Source organism: Meles meles, chromosome 4, assembly GCF_922984935.1.
Source record: "Meles meles chromosome 4, mMelMel3.1 paternal haplotype, whole genome shotgun sequence".
In the NCBI taxonomy this organism is placed as follows: domain Eukaryota; kingdom Metazoa; phylum Chordata; class Mammalia; order Carnivora; family Mustelidae; genus Meles; species Meles meles.
In genome coordinates this window covers 44,184,270-44,207,519 of record NC_060069.1, presented here as the reverse complement: position 1 = coordinate 44,207,519, position 23,250 = coordinate 44,184,270, and the positions used below count along the sequence as shown (strand labels likewise).

General features: G+C 39.8%; 1 protein-coding gene across 1 annotated transcript in view; it reads right to left on the bottom strand.

The window, feature by feature from the left end:
* Positions 1-22,302, bottom strand: part of PAK2 (p21 (RAC1) activated kinase 2) — a 92,912-nt gene extending 70,610 nt beyond the window's left edge. The window contains exon 1 of the mRNA XM_046001668.1: positions 22,171-22,302. The gene's annotated coding sequence lies outside the window, so the exon portion shown is untranslated. The remainder of the gene's footprint in view (positions 1-22,170) is intronic.
* Positions 22,303-23,250: the final 948 nt, after the last annotated feature.

Below are 23,250 nucleotides of genomic sequence, written 5' to 3'. Positions count from 1 at the left end.
TTCTAATTAATTTTAAAATGAACATGTACTGTTTTTGTAATGAGGAAAAAACAGCTGTCCTCTTCAATTAAAAAACAGCAACAACAAAAACAACCAACCCTGGGCAAAATAGTAAAGGGGCTTAAGGGGTACAAACTTTCAGTTACAAAATATATAAGTCACAGGGAGAAAAATACAGCACAGGGAATACAGTCAGTAATATTGTAATTACTTTGTCTGGTAACAGATGGTAACCACACTTATTGTGGTGAGCATTTCATAATGTATAGAAGTGTCAAATCACGGCTCAATTGGTTGGGCAGCTGCCTTCCACTCAGGTCATGATCCTGTGGTCCTGGGAGTGAGCCCCATGTCGGGCTCCCTGCTCGGCAGAGGAGTCTGCTTCTCCCTCTCCCTCTGACCCTTTCCCTGCTTGTGCTCTCTCTCTCTCTCTCACTCACTCTCTTTCAAATAAATAAATAAAATCTTTAAAAAAAAAAAAGTGTCAAATCATTATGCTGTACACTGGAAGCAATATAACATTGTATGTCAACCACAGTTGAATTAAAAAAACAAACAAACAAAATACACACCCTACTGATCTTCAAGAGTTCATACACTACTACTTCTTCAACTGTCATAATCTCATAGGAGCTCTACTCCTATGAGCTCTGACAGCACTAATATCATTCCCATGCTAGTTACTGATTTAGTGTCTCTCAATTTCAAGTTCATCCTTTTTGTCTACTCTGAAAATAGATCTGGGACCTTTCGGTGTTTTTCCTTGGCCAGCTGGCACAATATTAAGCTTTATCAGTAGAGGGCACAGGAGACAATGTAGGAGAAAAGTTCTGCTTCCTGGTTCTGGTGTGTTTGCTCCCCAAACTCCTCCAACACCAGGCTTCTGTACCGCTAAGCGACCAGCATCATATCCAGCAGCCCACAGCTTCTCCCACTCTTTTTGGGAGCTTCTGTAGTGGATTTAACACCTCCCTGTCAACAGCTTTCTCTGGTGCCCTAGAGAGCAGATGTCCAGCAAGTTCTGCCCACACAGCACCTCTACTATTCAAGGATCTGCAGCCATCTCTCTTCAACAAGATCTGGATCTCAGCTCTAGGGGAAAGACAGCTCCTTCCTAGGTGCTGAGATGTGAGCTCTAGGGGCAGCAGCTGCTCCTTACCTGCTACTGCCATTTACTTCTTACTAGCTCATCCCTCATTATTCTATATTCTACTCTCTTGTTATAGTTAATAATTCTTTCCATGTTCAAATTACTGTGTAGTTTCTCTCCTGATTGGACCCAGAATGATACAGTGCTATCCATAAGTTTTACACTTACACACATCTTTGTACTTCAATCTTCAGCATCTTTCTTTTCTTCTATAAGAATTTAAACTCCTGGCTTGCAAGAACACTTTTCTTAATTTGCTGTATCCATCTGACATTGTCCAAAATAATGCTTTTAACACAGAAGGACTAACAGTGTTCAAACTCACTTCAATGCTTCAAAAATACTGTATCCACCCTCATTAGTTTAAGGCCACTATAAACAAATAAAATACTTTCTAATGACCCACAACTGTTTCAGAATTTCACCACTCAAAACACAAAATAACCACAATAGTGTAAGAATGCATTCCTTGGTGTCCCTAGACTAACAGGTTTCAGAGACAGAACAGCCTGCATGCTTAGACCTCCTATAACTTTTAAGACAGGAGATAATGAACTGCTCATGCTCACAGACTGTTCATGGCTACAGGATCAGAAAGAGGTTGAGGATGAATAATGCTTATTTCCATATAACTATAAATAATGAGGTAAGAAATTATGTTACAGAACATCAGGACAAGGATGTGACAGCCAAGTGATAAGTTATTTATTTATAAACAAGTAAGATAACTACATTGGAATTTCAGGGTGACATGATTGGAAGTATACGAAGCTTTATGGTAAACCTGCATTCTGTGTTTCTGAAAACCTAGCAGGAACCTCCCCTTCACAAGCACAGTGTCATCCACACTGAGGGAATCTCCCGTGCGGAAAACTTGGAAATGGTCAGAAGGCTGCCCTCACTGGCTGCAAATCTCAGGTGCCTTGTCTTCTGCTGAAACTGGACCCTCTAGCTTATCCCAATAAAACGTCACTTGCTTATGTAAAATCCGTATGAAATGCTTGTTTTCATCAAGTCTCAAAACCAGCCTTCTGGGGGACTACCTCAATAGCAAGTTAGAATTGGGAGTCAGAGCTGGAAGTACAGAATACAAGAAACAAGCTATGCCTTGAGTTCAAACACAGAAAAAGCTGCACTGCTTTTCAAATGCCTTTTAGTAATTTAAAGCAGTACCACTCAAAGAGTGCTACATGGACTATTTCTTTTACCAGTACTCAATGAAATACGGAAATTAAGAAAAAGTGTTTAGAAACTCTCAGAGCAATCTGACACAATAATTTGCTGTTGACCCTAACAACAACAACAGCAACAACAAAAGGGGCTTGTATTTTGTACGTCTGGTTTTTCTTTTATTTCCATTTTATAGTATTTTACAAAAGATTTTAGTTTATTACCAAAAGATTCTGAGAGGCATTGCTCTAAATCAACTCTGAACATAAAATTCTTTTCCAAAGGATCTGAGTACCTATTTCTCTAAAGATACACAAATGGCCAATAAGCCCATTCAATGATACTTGACATCATTAGCCATTAGGGAAATGCAAATTAAAACCCCCAATGAGATACCATTTCATACCCAGTAGGATGGCTCCATTCAAAAAGACAGAAAGTAACAGGTGTTAGTGAGGACAGGGAGAAATTGGAACCCTCACACACCGCTGGCAGGACTGCAAAATGGTACAGTTGCTTTGGAAAACAGCCTGGTAGCTCTTCAAAAGGTTAAACATGAAGTTACCCTATGACTCAGCAATTCCATTCCTATGTATATACTCAAAAGAAGTAAGAATATGTCCATACAAAAACCTGTAGACAAATACTCACAGAAGAACTATTCATCTAACATGTCAAAAAGTGAAAGCAACCCTATTTCCAGTAACCCATGAATGGATTAAAAAAATGCAGTAAACCCATAAAATGGAGTATTATTTAGTCATAAAAAGAAATGAAGTATTCATACATGCTACAACCCTGAAAACACTGTGCTAAATGGAAGAAACCAGTCACGTAAGACCACGTTTTATGTGAATCTGCTTATGTGTCCAGAATAAATTCATACAGACAGAAAATACATGAGTGGTTGCCTGGGACAAAGGGGAGCAGTTGGGGAAAATGAGTGACTGCTATCGGGTACGAGATTTCTCTCTGTGATAATACATTCTAGACTTAGAGAGTGATGATGATTACACAATCTTACAAATACAGAAAAACAAAATCCACTTAGTTGTATACCTTTTAAAGGGTGGATTTTATCATAGTGAATTATCCTCTCTAAGGGAAAAGCAGTGACAGTGGGGCAGATGTAGACACAGAAAGAAAGAGAGTGATGGAAACAGGCAGAGACGGACGGTTCCCCTCTGGGGAAGAAACAACTCTGAAGCAATTGCTGCAGTCTCCTCCAGTACTTTAAAAAGAAGACTTCTAAACAAATGAAGAATGGAAGCATCACTGGAAAGATCATACAGCCTTGCAGTGGGACTACTCTCAAGGTGACAAACGACCTAAAGTCATACTTCTTGCTGTGCTCGGAAAAGGAATCATCTTCAAAATTTCAAAGTTAACGCCTCCTATCTTCTACTCTGCTGGTCTTCATTTGTGGAAAAAAGACCGGCTGTCATCATTTAACAAAAAAACAAAACTGCTCTCTGGATTTGTGTTCTGCTGGTAAAATGTCTATCAGCTGACAAAAATATGGAAGTAAATTAAGAAATTAGTGTTCAAACAATTTTTGAAAATCATTTGTTTCAGAGGTTTTCACACTCTCTAAATATCCTAATTCTCAAAACTATCCATGCCTCTGAAAACGTCTAAGTCACTGCAGCCTACGACTTAATCACTGTTATTTATTATCCCCAAATGCACTCTCAGCCCCTCCCAGTCTATTCTTCACACTGCAGGGGGAACGACTTACAAGTACATTAAACTCTGCCATGTCAGTGTCCCACTTAAAGCCTTCAAGTGAGACTGAAGACAGAGCTCAACAGTATGTGCATGAGCAGGCCCCTAATTTTCCATACTCATTTTTGTAGTTTTAAAGAGCTCTCCTGTAGCTTTGTCCATTTTTTCAGTCTTTTTAACAGCCATCTCAGGCCTGACATCCTAGGAAGATTTTCTATTCCCTGACCAATCATTCCACCTCCCTGGGACACCAGACTTTCAGCACTAAACCCAGGAAAGTCCTCAGCAAACAGGCATTGAGTTGGTCAACCTACCTTTTTTCCACCAGCTCCACCTGTCAAACACTCACTTCAAGTACTGACTAAAGGCCACTTTCTCAGAATACCTTCTCCTCACTCTCAACCCATGCATATTACTTTATTTCCTTTAACATTCATCACACTGCATTTGCTTTAATGTCTATCTTCCTTAACTACGTACGTTATAAAATCCACAAGCCTGGATCCACTGAGTATTTTGCGGAACACTACATCACTAACACCTAGCATTGTATCCAGTTCATTTGTCTATATAGTAATTGCTGAATGAACAATCCACCAGTGAAAGGTTTATCTGTGATGGTATCAAAGTCAACGGAAGGTTTTTTTTCCTTTTTTAGGCCAGAGGAACTCAGCACAATTTGAAGTAACAGTCACTACTCTGTCTTCTTTCAGATCACTATTCTAGAACTAAGACAATTAAATGCTCTATTTATTTTGATCCTCACAGTTGATAAAACTGATCCAGGAACCTCATCTTAACCATCACACACTCAATATAAGACCAGCACAACAATAAGCAGTCTAAATTCTCACTACTCAATCCCTACTACAATCTCAATTTACAACAGAGCACATTCCCATCTAGAAGACGGGATTCTGGACAACCAGAACAAGTAGGAACAAGTATGATCTAGTTTATGAGAGAGCAAGAAGACAAGAGGGCATACAGCAGACTTTTCACAAGTAGTGAAAAATCAGATTGTGGGGTAGGACCAAAAAGTCACAGGTGCTGGGCAACAGGGAGCACCTGGAAGTTTGAGAGGTTGGTCTTGAGTATTTCTTATTCTCAAAAGTAGTGCCCGATCTTTACAGAAACAAAACCAAAAAACCCAGACTAGAATAAAATCTAAACAAAAAAATATTTGTAACTCCACTTCCCAGAAAGATCTGTTTTTTTCTATTTTCACACTAGAAGCAGGGAAATGACACAGTTGAAGGAAAAAACCTTAGTCTCTCCTAAGTCAGTCAAATATTTATTTTGTGCCTACACTGTCAGATGCTAGAGATCAAAGATAACTATGATTCAGTGTCCCCTTTGAGCTGGCGTCAGTGGGAAAATAACAGACAACTACTCTGAAATAAGGTAAGAGCTTATAGGGATGTGAGGAATACAATGGAAAAGAGGAACCACAGCTCCCATTTATGAGTTATTAGGCCACGAAATAAGACAATTTTTTTTAAAAGATTTTATTTATTTATTTGACAGAGAGAGAGATCACAAGTAGGCAGAGAGGCAAGCAGAGAGAGAGGAGGAGGCAGGCTCCCTGCAGAGCAGAGAGCCCGATGTGGGGCTCGATCCCAGGACCCTGAGATCATGACCTGAGCCGAAGGCAGCGGCTTAATCCACTGAGCCACCCAGGCGCCCCAAGACTTAATTTTTGAAGGATGAGAAGAAATTTACCAGGCAAGGAAAGAGAGGAAGGTCTCTATATACAGAGGAAGCAGGGTGTGTAAAGAAACATAGTAATCTAAATGTGATCCTTCTTTATTTTTTTTCTTTTTCCCCTTGGCCTTCACCCAATCTCCACAGCGAAAAGTGAAACAATGACTAAGCATGAAAAAAGGGACAAGACTCAGAAATGCTTCAAAATGACCATAAGGTAGGGAGTGGGGAAGTAAGGAACAACCATTTAAAAAAAAAAAAAAAAGGTGGCTTTGGTCACAAAACCCAAATGGCAATTCAAAAATGAAAAAGGTGGGGGGCAGTAGATTTATGAAATGTGTTCAACTTCAGAAGAGATGCCAACTGAAACAAGATAACATTTCCTACTATCACAGTGATAATCAATCTAAAAATAAGACCTTTGACTAAAAAATGGTTAACAGCAGACAGATTACTTGATTCCTGCAGTGGTTATCTAGGTTAAACAAAAACTGGAGCCGGCTTATTCTCATAAAACAATGGTATCAAACTAGAAGCCACCCAAGTGGTCTATCACAAATTTCCACGAAAACAATTTATATCAGATCTCTGAAGGATATCCACTACAATAAGGTCAATTTTAACTAAGATTCATGACCCAGCCATGCTTTGCTTTATAAAACTAAGTTCAACCATCTACCTAAAAGAAGATATGAAGACATGTTGTCCCTCTCTACTAGCCATCCTTTTAAAGACCAAGTCAGCGTCAAAGAACTCAACTAGTCTCCGGCCCTTGCTAAGCTGTTTCTTGCTATGCAGAGAGAGGTTTGGGGCAACCAGAGATCCTTATTTTTTCCCCTCTGATCTTTCTACATAGTTAGGATTTTACCATGCAGGTTCCAAAACAAAACAAAACAAGTGTCTATGTGCCCGTGTGTCTGTAAGATTCACGTGGAGTTGTATAAGCACAGAGAAACATGGACTGGCACATGGCTTCCTGAGAGGTGTAATCATATAAGCAAAGTATTGTGTTGTGGGTATAAGGCTAGTATCAGGAAGAGCCCCTCAGGGCACAAGTCAGAAACCAGGGTAGGATAAGATCCCACCAGAACTACTATATCAGATGAATGTCTATTAATCACCGGAACACAGGCTAGGAGCTATGTATTCTTTGGCAATACACCTAAGAGGTTTCATTCAGAATCCCAGCTAACTACAGCAAGGGTAACCCACGAACACTTCTAACAAATATACATCAGATAATATATAACAATTACAATTCAAAGATAAAGAAGCAGAAAAAATATTCAACAATTTTTGTTGATCCCAACAAAAAATAATGTAACACAAGAAAAGATAATACCCATCACATAAAGCAGTCTGACTTCGATGATGAATCACCTCAAGACACAGAACTAATTTCTAAACAGTCTGGCAAACTGGGGAACAGGCATATGTGGAGAGAAAAACCAAAGATAATATGAAAGTAATTTAAGAAAAGGGAGTGGCACAAATTTTTAAAGGATATAATGAAGCTAAAATTTCAATAGCAGAAATAAAGCCTACATTGGAAGAGATAAAGGGAAATCAAGACAATATATTTGAAAAGCTCACACAAGGGACAGAAATGACAAGCCAACCTAATTACTGTTAAGTATTTTCAAGAAAGAAAACTAAAACAACGGGGCGCCTGGGTGGCTCAGTGGATTAAGCCGCTGCCTTCGGCTCAGGTCATGATCTCAGGGTCCTGGGATCGAGCCCCGCATCGGGCTCTCTGCTCCGCGGGGAGCCTGCTTCCTCCTCTCTCTCTGCCTGCCTCTCTGCCGACTTGTGATCTCTCTCTCTGTCAAATAAATAAATAAAATCTTTAAAAAAAAAAAAAAAAAAGAAAACTAAAACAAAATAACCAAAAATATTTCTGGAAATTAAAAAAGAACCAAGTACAAAGATTGTAAGGAGCTAATGTATCAGGTAATATTAAGGAATATGATATCCTTAATATATGATGATATAAATGATCTGTCAAAATATTTCAATAAAAAGAAAAAAGGGGGCACCTGCTTGAGGATTCTCTCTGCCTACCTCCACCCCTCCCTCTGCTTGTACACTAATAAATTAAACAAAAATTAGCTGAAAATGCTGGTTGACAAACTTAAATGAATGAATCACCTTAAAAGTAAGCCTGAGTAAAATTGCAATGAGCACCAACTCCATCTAAATAGAATTTAAATAATTTGTGTTAACATTGAATGTAATTAACAAGATAGAAGACTTGAAAGAAGTTGAAAACATGAAGTAGGTAAAAAATATACGAACAATACAAAGTTCCAAGTTCACTGGAGAGGAAAAGCAGATAAAGTGAGGGTGGATTAAGAGGAGAAGCTAGTCTTCTTTTTTTTTTTTTTTTGAAAGATTTTATTTATTTATTTGACAGACAGAGATCACAAGTAGGCAGAGAGAGAGGGGGAAGCAGGCTCCCTGCCGAGCAGAGAGCTGGATATGGGGCTGGATCCCAGGACCTTGAGGTCATGACCTGAGCCAAAGACAGAGGCTTTCACCCACTGAGCCACCCAGGTGCCCCTAGTCTTCTAATTTAGGGGAAGTCAAAGTATAGTTTTCTTTCAGACTGACAAACCAGAAAAATTAGTTTTTTTCTAATTTAGATTTATACTTGAATTCATTTAAACTATAAATCAGTGGACTTAAAAACAAGATGTATAAATTCCAAATAAGTGAGATAAGAGCAAGAAACTTAATTTACAAAGCAAAAACTAGAAAACACCAACAGATAACTGGATAAACAAAATGTGATATACAGCTGACCTCTGAACACCACAGGTTTGAACTGTGCATATATGCCAGTTTTTTGATATAGTACTACATAATTTGTCTAATGATTTCTGAGTAACATGTTGTTTTATCATAAGACTACAATCTATAACATATATAACATGCAAATTATGTGTTAATAATTATTCATGTTATTAGTAAGACTTCTGGTCAACAGTACGCTATCAGGGGCACCTGGGTGGCTCAGTGGGTTAAGCCTCTGCCTTCAGCTAAGGTCATGATCCCAGAGTCCTGGAATCCAGCCTTCCATCGGGCTCTGAGCCTGCCTCTCTGCCTACTTATGATTTCTCTCTGTTAAATAAATGAAATCTTTGAAAAAAAAAAAAACAAAAACAGACAAACAAAACAGTAGGCTACCAGTAGTTAAGTGTTGGGGAGAGTAGTCAAAGTTATACACAGATTTTGGACTGTGTGTGCAGGCGCTGACACCCCTAATCCCCACATTTTTCAAGGATCAAACATACACACACACACACACACACACACACACACACACAATGGAGTACTATTCAGTCCTAAAAAAGAATGAAGTACTAATACATACAATATATAAAATACACCAAGATGAAAACATGATGTGCCATGTGAAACAAACCAAATGCAAAAGGGCAAATATTGTATGATCCACTTACATGACTCATCTAGAACAGGCAAAATTCTAAGACACATAAAGAAGATCAGAGATAGGTTGCCAGAGATTGGGAATAAGGAGGAATGGAGAGTTAGTTTTAGTAAGTATACAGGTTCAGTTGGGGAAGATGAAAAAGTGGTTGTGGGGGCACCTGGGTGGCTCAGTGGGTTAAAGCCTCTGCCTTCGGCTCAGGTCATGTTCCCAGGGTCCTGGGATCGAGCCCCGCATCGGGCTCTCTGCTTGGCAGGGAGCCTGCTTCCTCCTCTCTCTCTCTGCCTGCCTGCCTCTCTGCCTTCTTGTGATCTCTGTCAAATAAATAAATAAAATCTTAAAAAAAAAAAAGTGGTTGTGATGGGTGTACAACAATGTACCTGTACTTAATGCTAAAGAATTATTATGTAAAAATGGTGAAGATGGTAATTTTTATCTTATGTATATTTTACAATTAAAGAAGCAGCAAGGAATCATTAAAAAACAGAAAACATTAAGTAAAATGATAGAAACACACCCAACAGAATTCATTATGACAATAAACAAATGTTTTAAGCATTCATTTTTAATTAAAACAAAAATAAACTACAGGGGTGCCTGGGGGCTCAGTCAGTTAGGCATTTGACTCTGGTTTTGGCTCAGGTCATGATTTCAGGATCATGGGATTAAGCTTCACATTGGATTCCACATTCAGTGTGGGGTCTGCTGCTTGCTTAAATGCATTCTCCCATGTGTTCTCTCTCAAATTAATAAATAAACAAATAAGTAAATAAAATCTTAAAAAAAAAAACCTACATGTAATTTTTTTTTAAAGATTTTATTTATTTGTCAGAGTGAGCACAGGCAGACAGAGTGGCAGGCAGAGGCAGACGGAGAAGCAAGCTCCTGCTGAGCAAGGAGCCCGATGTGGACTCGATTCCAGGATGCTAGGATCATGACCTGAGCCAAAGGCAGCGGCTTAACCAACTGAGCCACCCAGGTGTCCCCCAACATGTAATTTTTAAAAGGCACAACTAAAACAAAATGGCATGGAAAGACAAAGTTGGATAATTTACTGAACAAAGACATTTAGTACAGACAGGAATTTAAGTAAAATACAAGATTCAGAAAGTATGATGATTATTTTTATTATGTATAATTCATAATGAGACCTTTAGCAGTAGATAACTTACATATACATCAAATAATACTGCATCAAAATACATGATAAGGGCGCCTGGGTGGCTCAGTGGGTTAAGCCACTGCCTTCGGCTCAGGTCATGATCTCGGGGTCGTGGGATCGAGTCCCGCATCGGGCTCTCTGCTCAGCAGGGAGCCTGCTTCCCTCTCTCTCTCTCTGCCTGCCTCTCTATCTACTTGTGATCTCTCTCTGTCAAATAAATAAATAAAATCTTTAAAAAAAAAATACATGATAAAAATCATTAGAGTTGGGAGAATGAGAAACAAGTCACAGACCGGGGAAAAAAATACCTGCAAAAGAAATAATCAGATATAAAGGACAGTTACCCAAAATATACAAAGAACTCTTAAAACTCAGCAATAGAAAAAATAAAAACCCAATTTAAAAATGTGCATAACTTCTGAAGAGATACCTCACCAAAAGTGATACACGGATGGAAAAGCAGCATGCATCATTAGTACTGATGCTCAACATCAGTCATTAGAGTACTGCAAATCAAAACAATGAGATACCACTACATACCTATCAGAACAGCTAAAATCCAAAACACTATAAACAAATGCTTGTGAGGATGCTGAGCAACACGAACACTCTCACCCACGGTTGGTGGGAAAGCAAAATGGTAAACCCACTTTGAAATTCAGACAGTTTAGAGATTTCCCACAAAACTAAATATACTCTTACCATACCATCCAGCAATTATGCTCCTTGGAATTTACTCAAATCGGCTGAAAACTTATATCCATACAAAAATGAAACAGAGATGTCTATAGCAATTATATTCATAATTATCAAATGTGAAAGCTATGAAGATGTCCTTCAGCAGGTGAAAGAACTAACTGCAGTACATCCAGTCAATGGAATAAAATTCATTGCTAAAAAGGAATGAGCTATCAAGTCATCAAAAGATGTGAAGGAAACTTAAATGCATACTGCAAGCTGAAAAGGTTACATAGCGTATGATTCCAATTATAGGACATTCTGGAAAAGGCAATATTAAGGAGACAGGAAAAGCACTAGTAGTTGCAAGGAATTAGGGAAAAGGGAGGGCTAACTACGTGGAACACAGGAGATGTTTAAGGCTGGGAAACTGTTCTGTATGACACTGTAATGATGGATACATGTCAATATCCACCATTTGTCCACACCCATTAAATGTATAATATCAAGAGTGAACCCTAAACTATGGGCTTTGGTTGATAATGGATGTGTCAATGTTGGGTTTATCAATTTAAAAAAAAGTATCACACATGGTGAGATGTTGATGGTGGGGGTTAAGGGAGTAAGGGAGAGCTTGGGATATAATAGGAACTCTGTACTTTTTACTCAATTTTGCTGTGAACCTAAAATTGCTACATAAAATAAAGTCTATTAATTAAAAAATTAAAAATCATTAGAAATAAAAGAAACTGACATTCAACCAACATATAGTTACTGCATGCCCATGTGTTAAGTTCTAAATAGAACAGCAGCAAAGAAAGAGAGAAACAAGAAAATGAACAAAGCCAAATGACTTCAGATGAAAAGTGCTATACAGACAGACACAGAAGGGCAAGAAGTTAGAGACCAAGTGGGGTAGGTGGAGGCTACTTTAGATGACTGATCAGATCTCTAATCAAGAGAAAAGCAGAAATCAGGGAATCAGAAAGCAGAAAACCAACAGGATAAATCTGAAAGCTGGTTATTAAAAACTAAATAGATGAACACTTGGCAAATCATGAAAAATTAATAAAATCACTAGTAAAAGGTGGAAATAAGCACCACAGATTTTAAGGTAAAATATTACATATATTCATACAATAACAAATTTGAAAATCAAAAAATATATATAATCCAGAAAAATACAAATGATCAAAACTGACTCAAAAAAGTAAGGATTCCTCAAGATTTTACAGAACTACAGAAGTTACCACATGGCCTGTATACTCCTATTAAACTAAATTTCTGAGATTTTTTTTCTACTCTTTCTATAACTTCTGTACACTTGACTAATATGAGTGGGATTCTGGTTCCTCATAAAACGTGCCTTTGGCTATTAGCAAATTTATTAATATATATCCTTATTAGTAGTTAAAAGAAGAAAAACCTTAGTTAGTATCACCTAAAGAAGTGTTACAAAAACATTTGATAAAATTCAGAAGCCATTCCTATTTTTTGCAAAGTCAGAACAGAATCTCTCCCTAAAGAATCTCTCTCTGGTGCTCCTGGGTGGCTTAGTGGGTTAAAGCCTCTGCCTCCAGCTCAGGTCATGATCCCAGAGTCCTGGGATCAGCCCCGCATCGGGCTCTGCTCATCGGGGAGCCTGCTTCCTTTCCTCTCTCTCACTCTTTCTCTCTCTCTCTCTGCCTGCCTCTCTGCCTACTTGTGATCTCTGTCAAATAAATAAACAAAAAATCTTAAAAAAAAAATCTCTCTCTCTAAAACCAACAACTGCCATCATTCTTAATTGTAAAAATATCAGATACTCTAAGACAATTGTCACCTCTCTTACTGAACCACGTCTTAGAAATTCTGATCAATGTAATAAAGCCCTAAAACAGAAATCAATATTGTGACTACTGGAAAGGAAGGAAAGGTTATTATAATATTTTCAGACAAGACAAGGAACCTAGAAAACAAAAATAAATAAAATTTTATTGAAGACCAATAAAATAATAAAAATATTAGAAACAAATATCTAGTTACATCTGTGTACTTATCAGAAGTAAATCAAATTAACTAAAACAAAATTACAATTTAAACAAGAAAGGCAAATTAAACTGTATTTTTATTTTCCTAATAAGCAAATTTTATTAATTTAATTAAAAATGATGGCTGCTTCACTGAGGATAGCAATCAAATGGGATACACACTGCTAGTGATGACACACAGCAAGCTTCTCTGAAGGATAATTTAAGACTGTTACATGCTTATACCTTTTCATTCAGCAATTCCACTTCTAGGAAAATATTCTAAAATAATCAGGGATGACTAGAAAACCATTTATTATAACATTTTTATATAAAATATTGAAAATAAGTTATACATTCAGCAATAGGAAAAGAGCAAATAAGGCACAGCTGTACAATGGAATGTCAGGCAAACATTAAAAGATGATTTTAAGAGAATCTTTAAGAACAAAGGGACACTTTCAAGATTTAGCATGGTAACAAATTATACAGAACAGGATTCTAATTTTATAAAAGTAAAATATATGTACACACACATACATATAAAGAAGAAAAAGTACTGGCAGGAAGCATACCAAAATATCAACAGTAGTTATCCATACATAATGGAATATGGGGTTTAAGAAAAAAAAAAGGCAACTTTATTCTTTTCAAGTATTTAGTCAGGAAGGTGAAAAAAGTTCAGGAAGAATTTACAAGAGACACCTTATCAAACATTTAGCTCTATTTCCACTATTTTTTGTGCCAATGTACCTTCTCCTTTTTTTAATACTTTGCTCTTTAGAGCACCTGAAATTCTGTTTAAATGTTTTACCCACCTCTTGCTGCTCATGTTTATTATACAATAATTCTGTTTCACTTTTAAGCCTATAAATCACAAACTAAACTAAAAAAAAAAAAACAAAAAAAAAAACCCAGTAATTAAAAATTTAAAAGCTGAGAAAGTATCTTAAAATTCACCTTGCGGGGTGCCTGGGTGGCTCAGTGGTTTAAAGCCTCTGCCTTCAGCTCAGGTCATGATCCCAGGGTCCTGGGATCCAGCCCTGCACCGAGTTCTCTGCTCGGCAGGGAGCCTGCTTCCCCCTCTTTCTCTGCCTGCCTCTCTGCCTACTTGTGATCTCTGTCTGTGAAATAAATAAAATCTTTAAAAAAAAAATTCACCTTGCTCTCCCACTCTGCGCCCTGCGTGGAGCCCAATGTGAGACTTGAACTCCGAATATAAAGACCTGAGCCAAGACCAAGAGTTGGATGCTTAACCAATTGAGCCACGCGAGTGTCCCAAGATACACCTTTTCTGATGAAATAAATGCAAGGCAAAAATAAAACTCTGTAGCTTTCCAGAACCTATTAAACATTTACCTGAAAAAATATTACCAATGTAACAGCTTGATCAGAAAGATATGAGGAAGAACTCAGGAATGTGAGTTAAAAGTGCTCTGCATGTGTGGGTATGTGTGTGTTTCACTTTTAACCAACATTAATGACTTCTTCCTTACATCTCCCCGTTTGATTAGTTTCAACTGGCAAAATTTGAGAAATAACTCTCACTTAATAATTCATGCTTTCCGCACACCGAAAATAAGGATTGTGGATTAAAACATGTTAAGAAAATATATTAAGAAGAATATTTAAATCATAGTAGAGATCAAGAAAGACTCCCAAAGAGCTACACTCAACGATGGAAATTTGAAGGATGAGGATGAAATCAGTAGATGACAAGAAACAGGGGTCAAGGGGCACCTGGGTGACTCTGTCAGTTAAGTGTCTGCCTTCGGCTCAGGTCATGATCCCAGGGTCCTGGATAGAGCCTCACCTTGGGCTCCCTGCTCAGTGGGGAGCCTGATTCTCCTGCTCCCTCTGTCTCTCCCCTTGCTTATGCAGTCAATAAATAATGAAATCTTAAAAAAAAAAAAAAAAAAAAAGGAAAAAGAAGGGTTAAAGGGGGCATTTTTTTTCGTTTTCAGATGTGAGCTTACAATGAAACCATTATAATATTATTCCCTGAATTTCTACGATCAATTTATTTTCACAGCAACCTACAACTCCTGAAACTTTTTCTATACCTGTATTTCATTTCAGTAGCCAAGCTATTTTACATTGTTAAAACTCTTACTTGCCCCCACACATATTTCAGAAGGATTTATTTATTTATTTATTTATTTATTTATTCATTTGACAGAGAAATAGAGAGCACAAGTAGACAGTGGCAGGCAGAGGTGCTTAACTGACCGAGCCACCCAGGAGTCCCCATATTTCAGAAGGATTAAGATTAAAATACAAGGGGCACCTCGGTGGCTCAGTGGGTTGCGGCCTCTGCCTTTGGCTCGGGTCATGATCCCAGGGTCCTGGGATGGAGCCCCGCATGGGGGGGGGGGGGGGTCTCTGCTCAGCAGGGAGCCTGCTTCCACCTCTCACTCTGCCTGCCTCTCTGCCTAATTGTGATCTGTCAAATAAATTTTTTTTAAAAGATTAAAATACAATTGTTGGGGTGCCTGGGTGGCTCAGAGGGTTAAATCCTCTGCCTTCGGCTCAGGTCATGATCCCAGGGTCCTGGGATCGAGCCCCACATCCCGGCTCTCTGCTCAGTGGAGAGCCTGTTTCCGTTCCTCTCTCTCTCTCTGCCTACCTGTGATCTCTGTCAAATAAATAAATAAATAATCTTAAAAAAAACAAAATAGGGCGCCTGGGTGGCTCAGTGGATTAAGCTGCTGCCTTCGGCTCAGGTCATGATCTCAGGGTCCTGGGATCGAGTCCCGCATTGGGCGCTCTGCTAGGCCTGCTTCCCTCTCTCTCTCTCTCTGCCTGCTTCTCTGCCTACTTGTGATCTCTCTCTGTCAAATAAATAAATAAAATCTTAAAAAAATAGAATAAAATAAAATAAAATACAAAGTTTTATTTACTTAAGCAAACTCTACACTGAATATGTTTAAATTTTTGAAGTTTTATTTATTTAAAGCTTTTAAATTTTTATTTATTTATTTAAAGTTTTATTTATTTAAGTAACCTCTACACTCAATATGGGGCTCGAACTCACAACCCTGAGAATAAGAGTCACATGCTCCTCCGACTAAGCCAGCTAGGTGCCCCAATACAACAATTAAGAAGAATGTTTTTTTGATAAAGGTGAAATGGGAAAGATCTTCCTATGAGAAGGTGAAGGATTACTACCTATGACGTATGAAGAGCTTCTACAATTTGATGAGGAAGTATAGACTAATGTAGACTTTGACAGTAATTTGGCATCTATCAAAATTTAAAATGCTCACTGAAGAAACTTTTTTATGGAAATACTGGTACATATATGCAATATGCACAAAGATCACAGAAGCTCAGTAAAGCTCCAGTTCTACTTGCTCAAAATTGAGAGAATAAAGACGGTCCCTGACTTACATGGTTTGACCTACAGTCTTTCATCCTTACGAAGACATGAAAGTGAAGTTTCCACACTCAGTAGGAACTGTATTTTGAATTTTGCGCTTTTCCCGGGGTTGGAAATATGCAGTACCATACTGTCTTATGACACACGGCAGTGGCAGCGAGCCACAGTTCCCAGTCAGCTACGTGATCAAGAGGATAAACAACTCATACACTTAAACCATTCTATTTTTCCCTTTCAGTAAACTACTCAATAAAGTACATGAGACAGTCAACAACACTTGAAAATAAAGTATTGTTAGAGAGTTCTGCCCACCAGCAGTCTAACCTAAGTGTTCTGAGCACGTTTAAGGCAGACTACGCCAAATGACGATGTTTCACCTTATGCCATTTTCAACTTACAGTGTTTTTATTGGGACAAAATCCCCTTGTAAGTTGATGAAGATCTGTACAGTAGTCCCTTTTACCACGGTTTCTCTTTCTGCAATTTCAGTTACCAGCAGTCAACCGCCACCCTGGATCCCATGGCTGAGGTATCATCTGAAGGTCAATGGTAACCTATCGTTACATCATACTGCCTCTGCCATTCACCTCACTTCATCTCATCATGTAGGCATTTTATCATCTCACATCATCACAAGAAACATGAGTACAGTCTAATGAGATATTTTTAAATAGATCACATTCACGTAACTTTAATTACAGTATATTGTTATAACAATATGTTCTATTTTTTTTACCAGTCACTGTTATTAATCTCTTACTGGGTTTAATTTATAAACTAAACTTTATCACAGGTATGTATATAAGGAAAAAAGACAACTTATATAGGCTTCACTCTATCCGTAGCTTCAGGCATCCACTGGAGGTCTTGGAAATATCCTCTGTGGATAAGGTGGGATTACTGCAACATAAAGAACCATGAATAGGGCACCTGGGTGGCTCAGTTGGTTAAGTGACTCCTTCGGCTCATCCTGGGGTCCTGCAATCCAGTCCCGCATCCTGCTCCCTGCTCTGCGGGGAGCCTGCTTCTCCCTCTCCCTCTGCCTGCCACTCCCCCTGCTTGTGTGCATGCAAGCTCTCTCTCTTGCTCTGTCAAATAAATAAAATCTTTTAAAAAAATGAATAATTATAGGACAATGGGCTATATCATGACCGTTAAAAAGATTTAGTACAACTGTATATATTGAGATGGAAAAAGAATATGTAATAACCAGACCTTGTATTTTTAAAAACTGGTTAAAACCACATAGTGCTTATTTCTGCATAAAGAAAACAAAATTGTTAACAGGGGGTACCTCTAAGGGAATGGGACTAGAAAGTGAGGAAAGAGCAATTTTTACTTTTTTATTCTAAATAACTGGGTTGCCTTGAACCTTTTATAATAAGCACATGCTACTTTTGGAATTTAAAACTAAGGGGGAAAACGCTAGTCCATTTGATGCTTATTTCTGGGGGCTGAGGCTAAAGTGATTTTTGTACTGTCTCTTAATAATCTTCGCTACGCTTCAAACTTTCTATGAGAAATACACATACTTTTTAAAATTTGAAAAAAACCTGTATTTTGTATCAGTGGCAAAGCTTTTTTCCCCCCAAAATTTTTATTTTATTTTATTTTTTTAAAGATTTATTTATTTGACAGATCACAAGCAGGCAGAGAGGCAGGCAGAGAGAGAGGAGGAAGCAGGCTCCCCGCTGAGCAGAGAGCCCGATTCGGGACTCGATCCCAGGACCCTGGGATCACGACCTGAGCTGAAGGCAGAGGCTTTAACCCACTGAGCCACCCAGGCGCCCTCCCCCCAAAATTTTTAATTTAACAGTTATGGTCTCAGAAAATTGGTCCTGACATCCCAACCTCTTCCAGAAAGTGTACTTCTTTTTTTGAAGATTTTATTTATTTATTTTAGAAAGGAAGAGAGAGCATGCCCAAGGAGGGGGAGATGGAGAGACAGATTCCCCAGTGAGCAAGGAGCCCCATAGGGGACTCACCCCAGGATCCCAGGATGATGACATGAGTCAAAAGCAGATGGTTAACTGACTGAGCTACCCAGAGACCCCTCCAGAAAGCATTCTTAAATCTAAGTTTGGGAGCATAATATTTGCTACAGAAACAATTAAATGTAAAATCCATTTTATTTTTATTTATTTATTTATTTTAAGACTCTATTTGACAGAGACAGTGAGAGAGGGAACACAAGCAGGGGGACCGGGAGAGGGAGAAGCAAGCTCCCTGAAGAGCAGGGAGACCAATGCGGTGCTTGACCGCACGATCCTGAGATCATGACCAAGCTGAAGGCAGACACCTAACGAATGAGCCATCCAGGCGCCCCAAACCTATTTTAGAATGGAATATTAACTAACCTTTATTAAGAACTTAAGCACTGCATTTGCAAGGTACTTTACCTGCATTATCTCATTTGCTTTAAATAGCCCCACGAAAGTTTTATTATATTATTATTGCTATCAATCCCCATTTTACAGAAGAAGACAACCAAGTCCGGGAAAGAGTACATGTCTTACCTAGGGTCAGGTAGAATAGCTATGATTCAAATCCAGGTCTCCAGCATCTAACTATTCAAGACACATGGAAGGGTAAGTACTAATGTACCTCAGAGATAATAAATAGGCTAGAACTCTGAAATCCCGCATGAATGTTCAGAAAGGCTATCCTTAAATAGGTTAATGACCCTAAGATGAAGAAGTAGTGAAAATTCTGATCACAGAAGAAAACAATCAGTATTTCTTCAAGGCAAGGGGGGCTATTTTTCCTTCTCTTTCTGCTTCTACCAAGGTACAAGAAGGATACAAGGGACAACTCTGATTTTTAAGTAACTTACCTGCCCTCTGACTAGTCTGGAATTAGCCCTCTATGTAACTTGATGGGTTTTTGAAAACAAACTTATCAGAATCCTAAAGCCTTAGCCTTGAACAAGACCTAGTTTCAAGTTTTAATCAAAAGGAGAAATTTCAGGGACGCTTGGGTGGCTCAGTGGGTTAAACCTCTGCCTTTGGCTCAGGTCACGATTCCAGGGTCCTGTTGAGCCCCACATAGGGCTCTCTGCTCAGCAGGGAGCCTGCTTCCCCACCTCTCTGTGCCTGCCTCTCTGCCTACTTGTGATCTCTCTCTGTCAAATGAATAAATAAAATCTTAAAAAAAAAAAAAAAGAAATTTCAGAAAGTCAAAAGAAATATTATACTTGATTATTAGAATAATCGATATTGACAGAAGAAATACAGGAATGACTTTAAAGTACCTACTTATTTTATCTTTATTCCAACAAGTTCTCTTTTTAAAAAGTATAATTGAGGGGCGCCTGGGTGGCTCAGTGGGTTAAAGCCTCTGCCTTTGGCTCAGGTCATGATCCCAGGGTCCTGGGATCGAGCCCCTCATAGGGTTCTCTGCTCGGCCGGGAGCCTGCTTCCCCCTCTCTCTGTGCCTACCTCTCTGCCTACTTATGATCTCCATCTGTCAAATAAATAAAATAATTTAAAAAAAAATAAATAAAAATTAAAAAGTATAACTGAAAGTTTATCCTTAGCTATCTGAGCAAGTTTTATGTTTTTTCTTTAAAAAACTATAATTAAAAAGAAATATACACCACGTAAACCATGCCTACTTGGAAACCTGCCTATCATAAAGATCAGAGAACCAAGGGAACCCTTATTCATTTGTTTAGCAGATACACTCCAAATATAAACTTATTTGGGGTTTGGAAGGTTAGTATTAAATGTCACTAAGTCCAGAAGATTAATTCTCTTTTTGCATAATGGTAAACCAGGAATCAAACCCCTAACTGAAGAGACTATCCAGTCACTCTTCCTTGCTAAAAGTATCTGCTTATAGAAGAACTGACAGAGAGGCTGACATCAACAGACCAAATTTCACACTCCAACATTTCTGTACATTAGGCCCCTTTGACCAATAAGACCTCTCAAATTGACAACTGACACTATCAAATGATGATAGTATTAAAGCTCCATACAAAGTCACTTAGGTAGAAGTATTTAGTGAAAGTAAAATTCACTGAATTTTGATCAACCACTTTCACCAAACCCTGAAACTGGGCTTAACAACCTACATATATTACAAAGTCAAAAACATTTTAAGGTTAATTTTTCACAACGTAAATCCGTTTTCTTGGGTAATTAATAGATTTAAAAGCTAAGGATTAAAGAATTGCCTTAATCAATACCCTATATTAACAGAATATGAACAAAGCTTTCCATTCATATGTATCTGTATGTGTGTATATATGTATGTTTCCACATATCCATAAGATACTTAGAAGTTAGTGTGAGTGTGTTTTACAAATGCCATAGAGCTGGGTGCCTGGGTGGCTCAGTGGGTTAAGCCACTGCCTTCGGCTCAGGTCATGATCTCAGGGTCCTCGGATCGAGTCCCGCATCGAGCTCTCTGCTCAGCGGAGAGCCTGCTTCCCTTCCTCTCTCTCTACCTGCCTCTCTTGTGATTTCTCTCTGTCAAATAAATAAATAAAATCTTAAAAAACAACAACAACAACAAATGCCATAGAGCTTCTGGCAAAGTTGACAAGTTCTAACCTGCTTTAAAAATTACTATTCACTGTCTTCACCCCAATCTAATTTTATTTAATGTTATTCTTTTGGATAACCATACAAAAAACAAAACCCCACAAACAAATTCTTGTACATTTCAATATCCTGCCTACTTATAAGAGCGGAAGAGTCAAACAGAGAAGGGGAAAAAACGTGACGTGCACAACCTTGATCCAAAACACAGCTCGTCGTTGTCTAATTTTAGGCCTAACCATTTGGATTGTCTTTTACAGAGGTTAAAAAGAAAACAAACAACTACCGATAACTTGTAAAGTAGAACTGAAACAATTATATCAATGGGAGTTGGCATGATTTATCAAGGAGGAAACAAATCACGCTCACGACTTCCAATTAAATTGAAGCTACAAGGAGGATACGGCCCCCACCAACCAACAACAGAAATTACTTTTCACACTTTAGCTCTGGGATGACTTTATCTTTAAAGAATTAGTCAAAAAGCTGAGACCACCGAAGACTGTAGCAACGTCCTATGTGCGTTGGGTTAAAGCCAAACACGGTGAAAAGCCAACCTTCGCCTAAATTACCTAAAGAAGCAACTATTCACCCCCTGGCTGAAGACCAAACAAGAATCACGAGAAGCTCCGAAAGTTCGGTTATTAGGCGAGGCCCTCAAATCCTCGGAAGACTAGACGTTCCCACTAACGCGGAATATGGAAGAGACCGCACACTGCAGTTTAGAACAGAGTAAAGGGAGAGACAATATGCCTAACCGATGAAACTAGGACGACCGGAGAGGTAGCGAGGAGAGGCTGGGACTCAGTACGACAGGAAAAATCGAGGACTAAAAGCCGAGACGTGAGGTCGACCACTAAACTGAGAACAGGAGGACGCTGAAATGCGAGGGAAGGGAGACCGAGAGTGGGCAGAGCCTGTGGCGCGACACGGCCCTGGGCAGGGCTGGGTCCAGGAAGAGTTAGACTTCGCCAGCCTAGCGAGCTTCCCATTTCGGGCTAAAGCCGAAGAAAACAGCCCTAGGGAGCAGACAATGAGCCACCGCCCCAGGAGCCGCGGCTCCAGGCACGCAGGTGGCGGCTGCCCCGGCGCTGCCCCCGGCAGGTAGGCTGCCGCGGGCCGCTTGCGCCGGCCAGGCCGCGGAGGAGGAAGGAGGAAGAGAGCGACGGCCCGCGTCCCGGCCTGTCTGAACACTTACCCCAGGCGAGGAAAGGTCCCCGCCCCAGCGAGGCGCCTCGGTCCGAGCTCCCGGCGGGCTCCGGAGCCGCCCCGGGCAAGCGCGCGGCGCGGGGCAGGCGGGGACGGAAGGGGAAGCGGGGCGGGAAGACGAGCCGCGCTGGAGCGCAGCCGCTGCTACCGCTAGGCCGAGCGGCAGCCGAGCCCCGCGGGCGCCGGCAGGGGAGGGCAGGGAGCCTTCGGCAATGGCGACGGCCCGGGCCGGAGGGGAAGCGGAACAACCGCCGCCGCTGCGCGTGGCCACAACCCTGGGGGAGGGCGACGGCGGGGAGCGGGCAGGGGCGGGGCCAGAACACCGCCCCTCTCTGGCCCAAGCCGGGAGCTCCACGGGGCGGAGACCAGCACCACATCCGGATGGGCGGGCTCACGCGGGGGCTGCTGGGAGTCGTAGTTTGGAAGCGTGCGTCCGGCTCTTCTCGCTTTCTTTCACGCTCTTTTTTTTTTTCCTTCTTGGCGGTGGGAGGGGCGGGGACAGTGTTCTTTAAATTGAGAAAGACAGACAGTCCCTCCTTTAATTGAGCATTATCTCCATTCGGGTCCGTGCCAGTCAAAGATGCTGACCAACATTGCTGTTACAGAAATCTGCTTCCCTACATTTGTTTGTGATAACTACATTGTTATCCATTTTGTATTTTACTTACAAACTCTTACTGTTTTTTTTTAAGATTTTATTTATTTATTTGACAGAGAGAGATCACAAGTAGACAGAGAGGCAGGCAGAGAGAGAGGGAAGCAGGCTCGCCGCTGAGCGGAGAGCCCGATGCGGGACTCGATTTCAGGACCCCGAGATCATGACCTGAGCCGAAGGCAGCGGCTTAACCCACTGAGCCACCCAGGCGCCCACTCTTACTGTTTTTTGCTGCTAAATGAAGTCCCACCTCTTTGAAATTAAAGCCGTCATGTTTTATCCAGGAGGAGTTCATCAGCGTATTCAGTAATTCTACAAACATTTGAACATCTAAAATGTATCATTTAGGCATCAGGGATAACGGATGGACATGAATCCCTTTGCCTTTGTGAAGCTTACAGATATGCGAACAAG